The sequence below is a fragment of the Glycine max genome, chromosome 15, assembly GCF_000004515.6.
Source record: "Glycine max cultivar Williams 82 chromosome 15, Glycine_max_v4.0, whole genome shotgun sequence".
Taxonomy (NCBI): Eukaryota; Viridiplantae; Streptophyta; class Magnoliopsida; order Fabales; family Fabaceae; genus Glycine; species Glycine max.
The window spans coordinates 43,215,618-43,233,339 of record NC_038251.2 but is presented as its reverse complement, the minus strand read 5'-3'; the positions used below and the strand labels follow the sequence as shown (position 1 = coordinate 43,233,339).

General features: G+C 37.1%; 1 non-coding gene across 1 annotated transcript; it reads left to right on the top strand.

The window, feature by feature from the left end:
* Positions 1–5,316: 5,316 nt before the first annotated feature.
* Positions 5,317–5,423, top strand: LOC112999645 (small nucleolar RNA R71). The gene has a single exon (XR_003264856.1). It is a non-coding gene; the product is annotated as a small nucleolar RNA R71 (small nucleolar RNA).
* The last annotated feature ends 12,299 nt before the right edge of the window (positions 5,424–17,722 follow it).

Sequence of the window (17,722 nt, the reverse complement as noted above, 5' to 3'; positions counted from 1 at the left end):
TTTCAAGTCACAAAATGTCAAGAACTTTTTTTTCAAAACAATTACCCATTTCTTGAACATATCCTATAATTCAAAGAAAAACATGCAAAGTCGTACATGCACACAAAATTGACCCAAAATATTAAACTAAAAATCCGACGAAACTAACAACATTAACAAATTAACACAACTAACAAATTAACAAAACCAACAAAACTAGCAAAACCAAAGAACACTCCCCCCTATACTTAAACAACACATTGTCCTCAATGTAGCACAATTAAAAGATTAAAAACAATTAAATCATCAAAGAGAATCGGACAAGTGTAATAAAAGCAAAGAAGGAGATAGGAAAAGAAAAACTCCCTAAGTCATGGTGGGGGAAGAGTAGGGTGGAGTAAGGAAGTCTCTTCCACCGCTACGTCCACTAAAGAAGGGTTCGTGAGGAATGGCTTAAGTCGATGTCCGTTGACCTTGAAGCTCTTGTTTGTGGAGTCGCTTTTGATCTCAACTGTACCATAAGGAAAAACATTAGTAACAACAAAAGGACCAATCCACTTAGACCTCAACTTACCACTCATGAGTCCAAGCCTAGAATTATACAATAACACTTTTTGCCCAACCATGAAGTCCTTTTTAACTATCATGCTATCATGGAACTTCTTGGTCTTTTCTTTGTAGAACTTGGCATTCTCGTAGGCTTCTAGGCGGATTTCATCTAACTCACTCAGTTGCAACTTTCTTTCCTCGCCAGCTTGATCCATAGAGAAGTTGCAAGTCTTCACTGCCCAGTAAGCTTTGTGCTCAATTTCCACTGGAAGATGACATGCCTTTCCAAAGACAACCCGATAAGGAGACATTCCTATGGGTGCTTTGTAGGCAGTCCGATGTGCCCAGAGAGCATCATCAAGCCTGGTACTCCAATCTTTCCTGCTTGGCTGCACAATCTTCTCTAGAATTCTCTTGATTTCCCTGTTAGAAATTTCTGCCTGTCCATTGGTCTGGGGATGGTATGGTGTGGATACCCTGTGTACCACCCCGTACTTTTTAAGCAGGGCATGCATTGTTCTGTTGCAAAAATGGGTTCCTTGATCACTAACAATTGCTTTAGGTACTCCAAACCTGCAGAACAGATTAGACCTGACAAAATCTGCAATAACTTTAGCATCATTAGTTCTAGTGGGTTTGGCTTCCACCCATTTTGAAACATAGTCAATTGCAAGGAGAATGTAAACATAACCAAAAGAGACAGGAAAAGGGCCCATGAAATCTATACCCCAGACATCAAACACCTCACAGAATAGCATAGGTTGCTGAGGCATTTGTTGTCGCCATGTAAGTGTATTTCCTGCTCTCTGACACTGCTCACAAGTGCTGCAGATCTTCCACGCATCTTTAAAGATGGTGGGCCAATAAAAACCATAATCAAGCACTTTGCGAGCTGTCCTTTGAACACCCAGATGACCTCCCGGTGCGGAAGAATGACAGAACTGCAGGACTGAGTTAGTCTCATGATCTGGAATGCACCGTCTAATGACCTGATCACTGCACAATTTCCACAAGTAGGGGTCATCCCAAATAAAATGCTTAGCATCACTTTTAATTTTATCTTTTTGGGCCTTAGATGCTAAGGGAGGAAAAATAGAAGCAACTAAATAATTGACAATGTTAGCAAACCAGGGAGTAGAAAGAGAGTCAGAAATACTATACAGTATATACAAATGATCATCCAGGAAATCATCCCGAATAGGTGAATCTGCATCAGATACACGTTCGATCCGACTCAAATGATCAACAACTAGATTTTGTGCTCTGCTCCTATCACGGATCTCCAAGTCAAACTCTTGGAGCCAGAGCATCCATCGGATCAACCTAGGCTTAGAATCAGCCTTCTTCAACAAGTACTTTAGAGCTGCATGGTTAGTATAAACAATAATGTGGGTACCAAGCAAATAAGATCGAAAATTTTCAAGAGCAAAAACTATGGCTAGAAGCTCTTTCTCAGTAGTAGTATAATTCGCTTGGGCAGCATCTAAAGTCCTAGAAGCATAATATATCACCCTGGGCAATTTATCAATTTTCTGAGCAAGGACAACCCCCAATGCATAATTTGATGCATCATACATAAGCTCAAAAGGGGCTGGCCAATCGGGTGCCTGGATGATGGGGGTGGTAGTCAGCGCTCTTTTGAGGCAATCAAAAGCCTCTTTGCATCCGTCATTAAAGTCAAACTCCACCTCCTTTTGCAACAAGTTGGAAAGTGGAAGGGCTACTTTGCTAAAATCCCTTATAAAGCGCATGTAGAATCCTGCATGACCAAGAAAAGATCGCACCTCTCGCACACAAGAGGGGTAAGGCAATTGTGAAATAACAGAAATTTTTGCAGGATCTACTTCAATACCCTTATTGGAAATAATGTGGCCTAAAACTATACCTTGCTCAACCATAAAATGACATTTTTCAAAATTTAGAACAAGGTTAGTTTCAATGCATCTATTCAAAACTTTTTCCAAACTATTCAAACAACCATCAAAAGAGGATCCATATACAGTGAAATCATCCATAAACACCTCTATGCAATTTTCTAAAAAATCACTGAAAATACTAATCATGCACCGCTGGAAGGTACGAGGGGCATTGCACAGGCCGAAAGGCATCCTCCTATAAGCAAAAGTGCCGAAGGGGCAGGTGAATGTGGTCTTTTCCTGATCCTCAGGAGCAATAGTAATCTGCATATAACCAGAAAAACCATCAAGGAAACAGTAGTGGGATTTACCTGCCAGGCGTTCAAGCATCTGGTCAATGAATGGCAGGGGAAAATGGTCCTTTTTGGTTACCTGGTTCAGCCTCCTATAGTCAATGCAGACTCTCCAACTGTTCTGCACCCGAGTAGGAATCAACTCCTCCTTCTCATTTTTTATCACTGTGAGGCCGGTCTTCTTCGGGACTACCTGGACGGGACTCACCCATTGGCTGTCGGAGATAGGATAAATGATTCCAGCTTGCAAAAGCTTGATTATCTCCTTCTTCACTACATCAAGAATTACCAGGTTGAGTCTTCTCTGTGGCTGTCTTACTGGTTTAGCTCCATCCTCTAAATTTATTCGATGCATACATGTGGACGGGCTAATACCAGGAATGTCTGCCAGGGTCCAGCCTATAGCCTTCTTATGCTTCTTGAGAACTGACAACAACTTCTCCTCTTGCTCATCAACAAGGGAGGCAGATATAATCACTGAAAAACTCTTGCTATCATCCAAGTAAGCGTATTTTAAATTTGATGGCAGAGGCTTCAATTCTGGTGTGGTCGGCTGGACAGTGGTAGAAGGAGATGGTTTCTCAGCCTTTACCTCATAAAGAAAGTCAGAGGTATGTGTACTTCCTGAAACATGGTTAGTCCTATCTGACTCTATAAAATCAATCTCGAGAGGTAAAACACCACCACCAGACATGCAATCAATATCACTCTCAGATTCACTCTCAACATCAAATTCAGACATATGATCAAGTACAATTTCAGACTCAATGCATGAAGAGTGAGAGGTATGCAGATTAGAATAAAGATCATTCATGTATTCATCAACAACATGGTCAATTATTTTAGCACGAAATACAGAAAGATCTTCAGATGGGTATTTCATAGCATCCAGAATATTAAAATGAACAGTTATATCACCAAACTCCATGGATAGTGTGCCTGCATATACATCTATCTTAGTTCTAGCAATTTTCATAAAGGGTCTGCCTAGAATGATGGGAACTGATCCTTGAGAGAATCCATCCTCCATATTTAAAATATAAAAATCAACAGGGAAAATCTGTTCACCAACTCTAACTAAGACATCTTCTATGAAACCAACAGGATAGGCAACACTTTTATTAGCTAAATGAATTACCACATCAGTTGACTGCAAGGGACCTAGAGATAGAGAATTAAAAATAGACAGAGGCATAACACTAACAGAGGCTCCTAAATCTAGCATGGCATTGTCAAACTTACTATTCCCTATAATACAAGGTATGCTGAATGTACCTGGATCTTTGCATTTTTCAGGAATTTGAGGAACAGATTTACCAATCAATGTGGAGACATTTCTGCCCATGCTAATTCGTTCACTTCCTTTAAGCTTCCGCTTATTAGTGCACAGCTCCTTCAAGAATTTAGCATATCTTGGAATTTTCTTTATTGCATCCAACAGAGGTATGTTTACCTCTACTTTTCTAAACGTTTCCAAGATCTCTTTCTCTGCCTCTTCCATTTTTTTGTTGGAAACTGCTCTTGGAGGGAATGGAAGAGGGGGAATATGCTGCTTCTGCAAATCAGAATTACCTGTGGAAGAAGATTCACCTGCACAGAAATTGTTAGGTAAATTTTTGTCATCACCTTTTTCTGGAGTAGAGTGAAGTTTGGCAGGTTCATTTGCAGATGAGGAAGGTGCTACGGGTTGAGGTCCTTGACACTGCTTTCCCGACCTCAATGAAATGGCACTGACATTTTTGGGATTTTGGACAGCTTGAGAAGGTAGCTTGTTAGAATTCTGGGACTGTTGTTGATTCAATTGTGTAGCTAATTGTCCCATCTGATTAGTCAAGCTCTGAATGGAGGCTCTGGTCTCTTGTTGAAACTGCATGTTCTGCAGCGTCATTTGCATCACGAGTTCTTCGAGGGAAGGTTGTGGAGGAGCCTCAACTGTTGGCTGTTTCTGGGGCTATTGCTGTTGTTGGATTGGTGGAGGAATGTATGGTCTGCTTGGGCCAGCAGCATTTTGGAAGGAAGGAGCAGGCTGCTGTTGTTGTTGCTGAGGGCTGGACCATCTGAGATTTGGGTGATTCCTCCATCCAGGGTTGTATCTGTTGCTGGAGAGGTCATAATTGTTTTGCTGTGGTTGATTTTTCTGCTGAGGTTGAGGAGGTTTATTGTAAATATTTGCAGCATAAGCTTCAGGCTGCTCAATTGCTCCAGGTTGCTGCATGGAAGGGCAAAGGTCTGTATGGGGGTTAGCAGATGAGCACAAACCACAAACCCTTGCGACAGGTACAGATTTCTGATTCAAGGCCAGCTGGGTTACCAAGTTAACCAATGCATCCAGTTTTCCTTCAAGCTTCTTAGTCTCAGATGATGCAGCTGAGTTTGTAGCTACCTCATGCACTCCTCTAATGACTATAACATCATTTCTGGCACTAAACTGTTGGGAGTTGGAAGCCATCTTCTCAATTAAATTCCTGGCTTCAGGAGGAGTCATGTCTCCAAGGGCTCCACCACTGGCAGCATCTATCATACTTCTCTCCATATTACTGAGTCCTTCATAAAAATATTGGAGAAGAAGCTGCTCCAAAATCTGATGGTGAGGGCAACTGGCACATAGTTTTTTAAATCGCTCCCAGTACTCATACAGTTTCTCTCCACTGAGTTGTCTAATACTTGAGATATCTTTCCTGATGGCTGTGGTCCTGGAAGCAGGGAAATTTTTTTCTAAGAATACTCTCTTAAGGTCATCCCAGCTTGTGATGGACCTTGGAGCAAGGTAATACAGCCAGTCCTTTGCCACTCCCTCTAATGAATGAGGAAAAGCCTTCAGAAATATGTGATCTTCTTGGACATCTGGGGGTTTCATGGTGGAGCAGACAATGTGAAATTCTTTCAAATGTTTGTGCGGGTCTTCACCTGCATGGCCATGAAACTTTGGAAGCAAATGAATCAGTCCAGTTTTAAGAACATATGGGACATCCTCATCAGGGTATTGGATGCACAAGCTTTCGTAGGTGATATCAGGTGCAGCCATTTCCCTTAGAGTCCTCTCACGGGGTGGAGGTTGTGCCATGTTCTCAGAATGTGCAAAAACAGAATGCTCAAAATCAGAATGCTCAAAATTATAATGCTCAAGATCAGGATGTTCAAAATCACCAATAACAGAATGCACAGATTCACCAGTAATGGAATGCTCAGAATGATCAAAAGGTGTAAAATGATGCCTAACTAATCTATGAAATGTCCTATCTATCTCAGGATCAAAGGGTTGTAAGTCAGATGGATTGCCTCTAGTCATACACTACATTCAGCATGCACACAACTAGTTGCCTTGTCATGTAAATAAAGGTGTAGGTTTGAACTACAGCTACCCTCAAATGATATCCAAATGACTTGAAATTTTGTGAGAAACCTTATAAAATGATGAGAAGATAGAACAAAAAATTTCAGACAAAAATTCAAAGTCTAACTATGAAAGCTAAAAATGGTAGGTTAAGAAAAATAAGTGAATAAAACTTGAAAAAATAAAAAACTTTTGACAGAATCACTTTTTTTGGACGATGGAGACCTCAGCCAGCCTAGGCCTATGGCCGGCTGCCACGGCGTAGGAAATTTTTTTCTACCCCAAATGCATATATAATAATTGCGATTCTGATAACCGGAGCAAAAGTTATGGCCGTTTGAAGTTTTGACAAACACAAAATTTGCTAGTTTTTTTGGAACTTTCAAATCTGACCAAACTAAAGGCTCTAGCTATTTTTCCCACAAAATATGGATTAAAAGAAGTTACCACAAAAAAATTCAGCCAAAAATAACAACCCTAGCTACTAAAACAAAAAATCACAAATAATTCAGCATGGGTGGTCGCTAAAATCCGTCGCTAAGGGATTTCTACTACTACTCTGGTTTGCCGCAAGCAGAAATGGTCGCTAAGTCCGTCGCAAAACACTATTCACAGCAAAACACCCAAAACTGAAACAGGGGAAGCGCTCAATAGGAAAACTGAAACAGAACACACACTAAACGAAATACCAGGACACTAAACAACACTAACACACATACTAACACAATACTAACAATTAAACATAAAACACGAAAGAATTAAACACACAACGCTAGCTATTATGAACCTTTGGACACTGCTCCCCGGCAACGGCGCCAAATTTGATCAAGGTCGTACCCGAATCAAATAAACATGAAAATGCAGTAACTAGGAAGTGATCCTAGGTCGTTTCCCAACGAGCAGTGACAAACCAAATGTTCATAATATACTTGCAGTAACAGTAACGATTGGGGGGGTTTGTTTGTTTTGTGATTAAAGAGCAGAACAAGTAAACTGGAATACGAAGCCATTCTCTTATCCTGGGTTATGGAGAATTCGTCCCTAACAGTCAACCACTTAATCCAACCCTATTTCAATTTACTAAGCGAAAATCAACTTAGGGTTTTCAATACGTGATTAGGCACCACATACACCAGTTAGCCCTTCGTCCATTAAGCATGAACGCAAGTTAGGCTCAGAGGCAATTAATCGAACACGAAGCGTGCACTGATTAATATTCACGAATTTGGGATAACTGGTGAAGGGAAAACTGCCAGGAAACCACATCACAAGCGAAACCTCAAAGAGAGTTGGGCTTCGTCCTCAAAAGGAAACAACACCAGAAAATCTAGCCTTCCATGGATTCAAACAGAAAACGCAAATGAAACATGAAGCAGAAACGTAAATGAAACAGAAACGTAAATGAGAGTAGAAGAAGAAGCAAGAACGAAATTGTAATTAGAAGCAGAAAACGTAAAATTGCATTATGTGAACAGTAGCATCAAAGCAGAAAACGTAAAACCCTAAAACAAAAGCTCCGAATAATGAATAGCATAACAAAATAGCCTTCCACGAATCCCAAGGCTGCTATTTAAAAAGAGTCACTCAAAGTCACAGGGCCCTATTACAATACTCTGGCCCAAAACGAAATAAACACTGAACAACATAAAATAAAATTGCGAAATTTCCTAATTAGAAATTAACTAAGGTAAGCGCTGCTTTATTTGCCCTCTTCAAGTCCATAACCAAAATCCGGATTAAGCCCAATGTTTCATTAATTCCTGAAATTAGATTAAAAACATCAAATTAGCTAAATGAGCCCAAATAATAAAACTGCCTGATTAATTGACAATTAAGACCAATCAGTAATTAAAATGGTGCAAAAAAGGGTTTAGAAAATAGAAGAAAATGATGGCACATCATACTTCTTATTTTTCTTTTTCTTTTTCTTTGTTTTCCTTCATCTTTATTTCTATTTCACTCTCTTTTATTGGTGTCTCTCTCTCATGTTGGTCATCTTCATCTTCCACAACTTCCTGAAGTTCAACAAAGTCAGAAACTGTGAATGTATGTATACATGATTTTGATGATGTCAAAGAAGAATCTAACAAGGCTACTTCAAATGATAAGCATTTGCTTCAAGAATAATTCAAGATTGCTTCAACAAACAAAGCCTTGTTTCAAGATTCACTAAAGACCAAGCCTTGCCTTAAAACAAAGTGCTTTCAAGACATGAAAGGCTCTGGTAATCGATTACCAGGAAGTGTAATCGATTACCCGAAGACAGGGTTGAGAAATAGCTGTTGAAAAAGGTTTTGAATTTGAATTTTCAACATGTAATCGATTACCATATGTCTGTAATCGATTACCAGCAATGAAACTTTGGAAATTCAAATTCAAAAGTCATAACCCTTCAAATTATAACTGTGTAATCGATTACACAAACATTGTAATCGATTACAAGTGGAAAGTTTTCAGAAAATCTGCCAACAGTCACATCTTTTCATTAGATTTGTGAATGGTCATCAAAGGCCTATAAATAGGTGACTTGGGCACGAATTTTAGATAGAGAGTTTTGCTTGGCAAAAATGTCTTATCCTCTCAAAAGACAATGAGAGAGATTCCAAAAGAACTTCATTGTCAAATGCTCTCTCAAAAGAAATCCTTGGCCAAACACTTGCAAAATCTATAAGGATTCCTATATGATCTTTATTGTAATATTCTTCTCCTGAAGAGAGAATTCTTCTTCCATTCTTCTTATTCAATGAGATTGGTTAAGAGACTGTGAGTCTCTTGTTGTAAAGGATTCCTGAACACAAGGGATGGGTTGTCCCTGTGTGGTTCAGACTTTGTAATGGATTTTACAAAGATAGTGGAAATCTCAAGTGGGTTGCTTGAGTACTGGACGTAGGCACGGGTTGTGGCCGAACCAGTATAAAACTGTGTTTGCATTCTCTCTTCCCTTATCTCATTTATGTTATTGCAATCAATTTTGCCTTGCATGTTTATAGAACATTATTAAATTGATTGTTGTTGCTTCTTCTGCATTCTAAGCCTATCCCTCTTAATATTATTGAGGCCACAAGGTCCAACAGAAACGGGTTCAAGTGCCGACTCAGTTGCCAACTGCTGTTTATGTTCCTCCACCTTCTTCTCAACTTTTCATCAACATGGGTTGCCATTCTGCTCCTCGTCATGACAGCTTTACATTCCTCCTTTGGATTTTCCTAAGTGTTAGCACTAAAGCTGCTTGACGGCCTATCCGCCAACTGTTTTGCGAGCTGTCCCACTTGGACTTCCAGATTCTTTATGGTAGACTCCGTGCTCTTCTGGTTAGACATAGAAACCTGCATAAATTCAGCTAGAGTCTCTTCCAGCTTCGTTGTACGATCGTAGAGACTAGGCCCTTGTTGCTGCGGCCTTGTGGACGGTCCACCCTGGTCTCTATTGAATTGATTCCCAGGGTGGTTCCTCCATTGTCCTTGTTGTTGGTTGTATTGTTGTCCATGCTAGAATCCGGGAAGTCCACCTGCATTAAAATTATTTATGGGCTGGTTTCCCATGTAATTGATTTCATGAGATGTTGGTTCTTCATTGGGGATACAACAACAAGAATTGTGAGCTCCACCACAGATGACACACCCTACAGCCTACAAAATAGTAGATGGTAAAGATTGTGCAGAATGTATTTGAGTTGGAAACTTACTTAGTGTCTCAGTCAATGCCTCAAGTTGCTTAGATAGCAACTTGTTCTGTGCCAACAATGCATCTTGTGATGTAAGTTCCAACAGACTTCTCTTTGTTGGAATGTGGGCTCTATCTCTCAAAATAGCAATGTCACTTGCAGCCATATTTTCAATAAGGTCCATGGCTTCTTGAGGGGTCTTCATCTTGATTTTACCCCCTGTAGAAGCGTCCAACAGCTGCTTGGACTGTGGTCTTAACCGATCTATAAAAATGTTGAGCTGAATCGGGTCTGAGAATCCATGAGTGGGTGTCTTTCTCAATAGACCATAGAATCTTTCTAAGGCCTCACTCAGAGATTCATCTGGAAATTGGTGAAAAGAAGAGATTGCGGCTTTGCCTTCTGCAGTCTTAGACTCAGGAAAATATTTCTTTAGAAATTTCTCAACAACTTCATCCCATGTCTTAAGACTGTTGCCTTTGAATAAATAAAGCCACCCCTTAGCTTCTGCAGATAGTGAGAACGAAAACAAGCTCAACCGAATTGCATCTTTAGGCACACCAGCCAATCTAATAGTATTGCAGATTTCAATGTAAGTGGCTAGGTGCACATATGGGTCTTCATTTGGTAAACCATGAAACAAATTATTCTGAATTAATTGAATCAATGATGGAGGGTATGTAATGGTCTGGGCTTGAACCTCCGGTTGTGCAATGCTAGTGAAAAATTGTGGTACACTTGAACTTGAATAGTCTTCTAGGGTCACTCTCCTTGGCTGCTTAGCCATGATAACTTCTTCAATCAAATCTGTATGAGATTGTCCTGGGATAAGAATGCTAGAAGATGCCTCGGAAGATCGAGGTTCTTCTCCTGGAGTTGCTGCTACTTCTAAGTCCTACAAAAATTTTCTAATTCTCTCTGTGTTTCGTCTCCTACAAGTAGCGTTAATTTCCAAATCTATGGGAATTAAATCAACTGCAGCAGATCTCCTATGCATACAAAAGAAACAGAACAACAATTATCCAATTCCAAAGAACAATAAAATATGCAGTAATGGAAATATTCACAAAAAGAATCAATGAATAAAAGAAAAAAATATAAAGCAATGGCTTAAAACTGAACTGAACTCTTCTAATGAATTAAGTTCCCTGACAACGGCGCCATATATGCTTTTGTGTTTGTTTGTGATTTTTATTTACCCTTCAACATGGTTTCTCTTTCTCAAATTTACAAGCAGTAAATTCAAGGGAAATGAAACATCGGAAAACGCACCGGGTCGTCAAGCATTTAAAATTAAAACGGAGTGATCCGAGTATCGAATTCAGGGAACTTGTTTATTAGACAAAGTTTTATTCAAGAATTAGGCATTGTGCAGGAAAACATTGATAATTGTGAATCGAAACAAAAGTAAACTAGATTCTATGTTAAAAAGCAGTAAATGCAAGTAATTAAAAGTTGACAGCAATAGCTAAAAAGAGTTGGGTCTTTCTAACAAACGAGTTGATGCATATGAAGGTATTTCTCTAATTGATCATGTTCTTGTGTTCTATGCTCAAGCCTAAAGTACTAAACCTCGATCCCTCGTAAGTTAGACTAATTTAACCCAAGCTTCGTCCTCAGATCCCTCTTGTTGGACTAGGCTTAACTTAATCAACATTATCATCACATCATAATAAGAAAACTAAAACCCTGCAATCCATCCTTGGTAATGCAGTTATTTAGCCCTGCTTCTATCAAGTTCTAAGGAAATAGTACATTTCCCAATGCTAAAGTCACCTAACAGTACACACAAATGGGTGATCAGACCAAGAGCATGTAGTAATTAAGCATTGAAAGAAGCATTGAACACACAAAACACAGTTAATTAGATATGAAAAGTAATTACGTCAACTGTTCATTAGAAATCCCCAACTAGGGTTTTTAGCCAGCCATACAAGGAACCCTAATACAAGTGAGACAGAAAGTACAGAGCAATTGTTGCTTACACAGGAAGGGGGATCCCCCCTCCTTTTCTTGGTACCTCACAATCACTCAAACACTCTCTAATCTCTCAAAGTGATGAACCCTAGCTTCCTTGCTTAGTTGTTGCCTCTCTGCTGCCTCCAGAGCACTCTTCTCAAATTTTGTGGAAAAGTATGCAGCTCTGGTAGAGGTATTGTGTTCTGTACCCTAATTTTGACAAATCAGGCTTTAAATAGGCTCTGACATCGCGATGTTGCACTTAGCGTGAGTAACTAGATTTGGGCTTGGTGCTAGTTATGCGCTGAGCCTGGCAAGAGACTAACGACTCGCTTAGCGAGCTGATCTCGCGCTTAGCGCATGACCTAAATTCTTGTGCTCTTCCAGATTCTCTCAGCACGCTGAAGCTGCACTTAGCGGTAGATGCGCGATGAGCCCACAGGTTCTGCTTAGCGCGACTGCTCCTTTTAGCACTTCAAGACTTTAGCCTCTTTTGACCTGAAATTGTATAGATTTTATCATTAATTCCAATTAAAGATACTCTAATGACAGGTATCGAAACATATCAAGATTTATTTACAAATTCCTACAAAAGAACTATAAATTGGGGAAACTATACATGTTTTGAAAAAATTTTCTATACAAAAGTTAGTCGTATAAGACGACTAAGAAACACTACAAGCCTAAACAACTCCATTCAAGAGGAAAAAAGTAATAAACACTTTCACTACTAGAAAATATAGATTTAACATCGTTACCTTAACATCAGTTTAGGATGAAACCGATGCTAACAAAAGTTTGGTGATATAATTGTAAATAGTGTAACTTTGTTAACATCAGTTTTTTGAAAACCCGATGTTAACAAAGTAATGGTAACATCGATTTTAAAAATTCCGATGTTAACGAAGTCATGTTAACATCGATTTTTGAAAAATGTATGTTAGCATGACTAAGTTAAAATCAGTTTTTCAGAAAAACTGATGTTAGTAAATGATACATTAACATCAGTTTTTTATAATAAAAAAATGATGTTATCGTTAACATCACTTAGTTAACATCGGTTTTTTTACTAAAAAACCGAGGTTGAAACATACATTTAAAAATATATGAATTGCCTCTATGAGCCCTTTTTTTTCACGTTGTCTTCTTCTTCGTCTGAGTTCCTTCTCTCGTGTGTGCTCTCTGCTGTCTCCATAAAAAATTGCCTCCTCACCCCCTTTTGCCTGTTCACCTCCTTGCGCCTCTTTGCCTCTTCGTTGTGTTTGCTCCGTGAGGTAGTAACTCCTCTTGCCTCCTCGTTCCACTCTGTCAACAAGTAAGTCGCGTGTTTGTTTGAGACTTTTGATTTTGAGTTCATCATGAGGATGAACAACACACAACAACACCCTCACTTTCGATAAGTGTGAAGAGGGTGTTGTGTGTGTCTAAGGGGGGTTTCAAATTTTGTCAGTGTTCTACTTTTGATATTCTAATTTAGAATTTGTTGATGGGTTGTTGCTTATGAATTTTGTTATATTAATGTTTGAAACATTAAACTGGTTTATCTGATTATTGTTCTTGATTTGGGTATACATTTGTTTTAACCTGAAAATGTATGAGGAACATTTGCTGAATTTTTTTGATGGGTTGTTGGTTGTTGAATGTTGTTAGCTTAATGTTTGGTACATTAAATTGGTTTATCTGATTATTGTTCTTGATTTGGGTATACATTTGTTTTGAGCTAAAAATATAGGAGGAACATTTGTTGAATATGTTGATGGGTTGTTGGTTGTTGAGTGTTGTTAGTTTAATGTTCTTGATTTTGCCCAATTTGGTAGAGATATGTTTACACACTTGAAGTGGCTTAGTAGATATTTGTATTTCCGGTTTGTTCAGAAAGGGTCTTATGTGTTCCCATTGATTTGTATAGACATTTGATTCAATGTGATAGTTAGTAAACTACTTGTGTATTGTCATACTCCTAGTTTTGAATGCATTTGATTGTAAAAGGAAAAAAAATAGTTAGATCTATTTGGATGCAACAATGGAACTTAATTACCATATTAGTTTTGGTTTTTCTAGTATCTTCTTTGTGCTAGTTTGTAATATTTATCTTGCTTGTACCAAAATATATTATAAAAATTTATGTAATATTTGTATGAAGGAGTAAATTAAAAAGCGAATGGTCATACCATTTGTTGATTAATTGAACTAATTTAGGTCAAATTTGGTCAATTGCATATCCAAATGTTGATCTAGTATGTTCCAATTACCATAGTTATAATTATTTTTTTCTTTATATATAAATGCAATTACTAGGTTGGTGTTGCTGGAATTTTTTTCTTCTAAATTATAACATCTTGAATAATTTTTTAGGCACTTTTCTTTTGGTGTTTACATCGTGATAACAATATTCATTGTTGGAGACTTTTAGTGAGCATTATCACAAGTACGGATGTCTTTCACACTTTTGTTGGGCTGCTTTTTGTAATGAGTCTTTATTTACCTTGTTTTACATTACTAATGCATTATTACTTCGTATATAATTAATGTTCATCATGAGTGAACCTTAGATTTCCATTTGAGATTGAATACAATGATTCTCGTGGACAATTTGCATTAATCGTTGTATTGAATCTTGAATTGTCCGTTTGGATAGTTTGGGAAGAGTCATATTTTATGGTAGATTCATGCTACAATGCATTTCTAGTTGTTCTCTGTGTGCATACTTGATTGTCGGGGAGCTAATCTCACCACTCTCATGTCATGTACTTGGAGATCAATGCGTAATACTGTCGACATTTTATCAAATTTTAAAAAATAGAATTAACCTTGACGTATCAATCTACTATAAAAAAATGTCTTCCTGAATGGGATATGGCCACACCTTTAATGAAAAGTAAAATCTTCATGCATTGAATAACTTTGTGAGTATCACGAAGTTATTAATTTTATGGATCGAAGTTGGATGAACGCAAGTTGCATAAGCCCTGTGTATGAGGAAGGCAAGGAATAGTTCTTGCAATTTGCTTCCAAAAGAAGTCGACCAGATGAGGATAAAAACTATTTATGTCCCTATATAAATTGTTTGAACAGGAGACGACAACTACTCAACGACATACAAGAACATTTACTGTGATGGGATTAAGAAGAATTATATGACATGGATATGGCATGGTGAATTCATAGACATGCAAAGGGAGTCCCAATCTGAACCAGTTGATGTACAAAAGGGAGATCGCATAGAGGAAATGATTTGTGATCTTGGAGAAGAATCTTTTTAGCAAGCACATGCCCCTATGTATGATACATTTCAAAGTGATTTGAAGAAGCTGTTTTATCCGTGGTGCAAGAATTCATTGACATTGTTGTCAGCGATGTTAAGTATGGTTAATGTCAAGGCCAGATATGGGTGGAGTGACAAAAGCTTCAGTTCACTGCTTCAAGTAGTGCACAATATGCTTCAGAGGAAAACATGCTGCTAAAAAGTTACTATCAGGCAAAAAAGATATTGTGTCCGATGGGTATGGAGTATCAGAAGCTTCATGTTTGCCCTAATGATTGCATATTGTACAAACATGAGTTTGAAGAAATGCACAAATGCCCTTGGTGTGGGGTATCACGGTACAAAGTGAAGGATGAAGATGAGTGTAGTATTCACGAAAACTCAAAGAAAGTCCCCCCCAGCAAAGGTGTTGTGGTATCTTCCGATCATTTCCAGGTTTAAGCGTCTTTTTGCTAATGTAGATGGTACAAAAGACCTTACATGGAATGCAAATGGGAGAAACTATGATGGAATGCTCCGTCATCTTGCTGATTCCTCCTAGTGAAAGAAGATTGATCGTTTGTATCTAGATTTCGGCAAAGAGCCAGGAAATCTTAGGCTTCGACTTGCCACTCATGGAATGAATCCATATGGCAGTTTAAGCACTCAACATAGTTTGTGGCTAGTTTTGCTAGTAATTTACAACTTGCCTCCTTGGTTGTGCATGAAGCGAAAATAGATGATGTTGTCTATGATGATATCGGGCTCAAGACAGTCAGGAAATGACATTGATGTTTATCTCAGTTCCTTGATTGAAGACTTGACAAAGTCGTGAGACGAAGGGGTTTCGGTGTTTAATGGGTTTTAAAATGAGACTTTTGATTTGTGTGCAATGTTTTCTTGTACCATTAATGACTTTCCATCATATGGCAATTTGAGCGGGTACAATGTTAAGGGCTATCATGCATGCCCCATATGTGAAGAAGACACAAGCTACATACAACAGAAACATGGTAGAAAAATAGTATACACGAGGCATCGGCATTTTCTGAAACCTTATCACCCTTATTGGCAATTGAAAAAAACATTTAATGGAAGTCAAGAGTATAAAAGTGTGCTATACACAATAATGTTGCGAAAACATAATAGTTTGTTTGACAACATTTTTCAAATGTTACAAAATATTTTTAATAATAGTTTTACTAAATTTTAGACCACAAAATATTGTTCAAGGTCATATATATATATATATATATATATAGAAGTGTCTTTATTTTTAAGAATGATATATTAATTTTAATTAATATAACAATTACCTATATAGAATCACAAATATTGAGCAATCCAATATAAATCTCCTTCACCAATTTATTTTTATTTGTAATTTATAATTTCCATTTTTAAATAAGAAAAAAGTTTTTATTTTTATTTTTTTGGCATGAATGTATTAGTACGTATACAATTTTTTAATGTTATAGATCATACATTATTACATATAGTAATTTTTATTTTAATAATAAATATCTTGAATATCATATTTAAAATTATTTCTGGATTATGTTGACAGTACAAAAACTGTGCACTTCTTTTCAGATTTGACTGACATTACTTCCCTTGACTTTTACAGTTTTATTATTGTATTCGTATTCTCTTTTATTTCTTTCGTGTATATACATACTTATAAATCTTTTCATTCATGTTAAAAAAAAAATTCTCTTTTCACTCACTGTAATATTTTGATGTGCTTTGATATTTTTTTAACAAGTTTCCAGTAACTGTGTGATGTTTTATTTTTTTTTAAAGGAAACTGTGTGATGTTTTTAAAGAGTATCTTTTTATCAATTGTTTTTAAAGAGTATGAAATTACATTTTAAAAATCATTGAAAGTTTAAAACTCATCATTTAAGTGTTAATTATTAATTTCATTTAAAATATAACAATTAATTACGGTATATGCATGATGTGTATAGAAATAATAATCACATAAGGAGAATACAATAGTAATTGTGGACCAAAAACTTAATGTTAAACCTAAAGCATGAGTTATGTTCCCAAATAATTAATTTCCTAAAACTAACAAAATAAGAGTTTATGTTAAATAAAGGATACTAGTAGTTAGATGCTCAATTTAGTAAATAAGAATAAAATTAAAAGACTTGATGTGAAAATAATTATAAATATGATAAACAACCTAAGATTGTGATTTTGGGTACATTCCAATTTTCTCTAATTTTAATTCTAACAAAACCTCAAATATTGTCAATTATCAATATTTTCCTCATTTAATTACTAGTATTTGATCTAGGTCTATTATTGCTCCTTGTCCTATACGAATTAGATTTTTGACCTTTGCATCAAACAGAGAGATGATGTGTTTCTATTTGAAATTTTTTATTTAACTATAAAAATAAGCATAGACATATATTAAAAAAATGACATTTTTTCTTATTTTTTTTCTATTTAAATGATGTCACAATTTTATCTTAAATATATTTGTTTTATTTAGTGAAATTGAGCAATTGAACAATATTTATTAATAAAACATTTGAAATATGCATACATTTCATAGGAGATGATGATATATCATTAATAGATGTCAAACTCTAATTTCATCCAGGTATAATGCTTTTATCAGTCACATATGATGTTTTGATCATTGCTAATCGAACTACGGTGTTTGGCACCCATTGCACCGCAAGGACACGGGGTCGCTCAAGGTTGATGTTTGATTGCCAGATCCGAAAACAAAAAGCCACAAGGAAAGGGACAAAATGATCATTTTTT